We start from the raw sequence: 1,770 nt of genomic DNA on the forward strand, positions 1-1,770 counted from the left end.
TGTGTCTGTATTGGGGCAGGCAAAAAGGAGTGATAGAAAAGAAGAGGTTTTGGGTGGGAATAGAAGACCGAGGTAAGAGGTAGATCAATGAAGAGAGGCAGTTGATGTAAGGGGGTGGGGGGTGAGAAATCAAATGGAAAAAGAATGAAGCTCATAGCTTACCTAGCTAGATAAATAGCTAGCTAGCTAGCTATATAGATAGACAGACAGGTATCTATCCACGTACATGGGGGCCTTTAAACTAACATCCGATTTCACGTCACTCTAACATATTATAGCTAATGGTATTGCACACTGTCAAGCCATAGCATGATGCAATTCAGGATATTTCACTGTGCCACAGTCCAGTTCTGGTGCTATTACAGTTACAGCTAATGTGAACTTGACCTTGCTCTAAAAACACACATCCGATCTGATCTCCTCGTGACGAGTGTGTTTGAACTTGTATCTATACCAACTTAAGGGCAATCACGCGGTGAGAACGAGACTGACAGGGCTTTGGGACAGAACTTTCATACCAAGAGCACTTTGTGGTTAGTCCCGAACCTCTTACGAGTTGTTTAAATGAACTTAATAGACCGCGGCACACATGACAGATCTGCTGATCTATATACAGTTCTAGTTCTATAGACCTATAGTAAAGAAATCTGCAGGATCGGCTTGAGTGTATTACGTTCTTTATAGACTTACGGTGAAGAAGTCTACAACACTTACAGGACTTTTCGGTGAATATTGAATTGCGTTCGCGGAGTTTATTTGAACCAACGAGGAGGCATCGGTCGTCCATTAAGATCTATAAAGAGATGTAAGAGAAATGAACGATTCTTCAAGCCTTCAGAGTCGAGGTGTCATTTTAGCTTTAGTAGAGGTTTTACGGCGCTCGCAACTGCATAAGGTCATATGTCATATGAGCGTCAGAAGATTAGAGGTGTTACAAGAGAGTAACAAACATAAAACAGAAGAAGGGGAGATAAGGACGATAGATGTTTTAAATGAAAGTAGAAGCAAACTACACCAGAGCATCCACCAACCACCTACAAGGTGTCACTGACTTACAATGGACGTGTGAAAGAATGATCTTCTCTTTCAAAGTTGGACTGTAAGCGTTTCTCGACACTTGCAGCAAAATTAGGACACATAAGTGACATAACCATCCTTTAAAACAATCAGCATTAAATAATATTTTCCTCCTATTGCCATTATTCTAAACAGAAAAATTAACGTTTTGTTTGTTGTTTGTTGTTTTTGTAAGTTTTTTTTTTTTTACGGTGCTCGCAACTGCATAAGGTCATATGAGCGCGCAGGACACATTAAACTTGTTGTTTTCAGCGTACCTCTTCAGTCACGAAAAAGTTGGTATTTTATTATCTTGATGCTCGTGTCGTATGTACCTTTCGATCAATATTCTATATTTCTCTGTTACATCTTTAGACGCTAAAGAGAGAAACGATACGTTAAACGTTATCGTTTTTAAAAAATAAATTGTTTTTTATTTTATTTATTTACAAAAAAACCCACCACCAAACGAACGGATACTTCTAAGATTCTAAGGTCGTTTTCCGACTTCACGTCTCCGACACCAGAGAGAAATCTCACGGTTTTTAGGCAGCTCGTTTCGCCTTGTCGCAGTTCTGTGTCTGGTAGTGCCACAATTATTGCGTTATCTCCCCAGAAAGACTCGGTTCTCTGGCTTGACATTTGTGGCAGGCGCCTGTTTCCCAGGATAAACTTCTTACGTCAGAAAAATGAAGAACAACTCCGGGAGAAAGG

This window comes from Aplysia californica, unplaced genomic scaffold, assembly GCF_000002075.1.
Source record: "Aplysia californica isolate F4 #8 unplaced genomic scaffold, AplCal3.0 scaffold01125, whole genome shotgun sequence".
In the NCBI taxonomy this organism is placed as follows: domain Eukaryota; kingdom Metazoa; phylum Mollusca; class Gastropoda; order Aplysiida; family Aplysiidae; genus Aplysia; species Aplysia californica.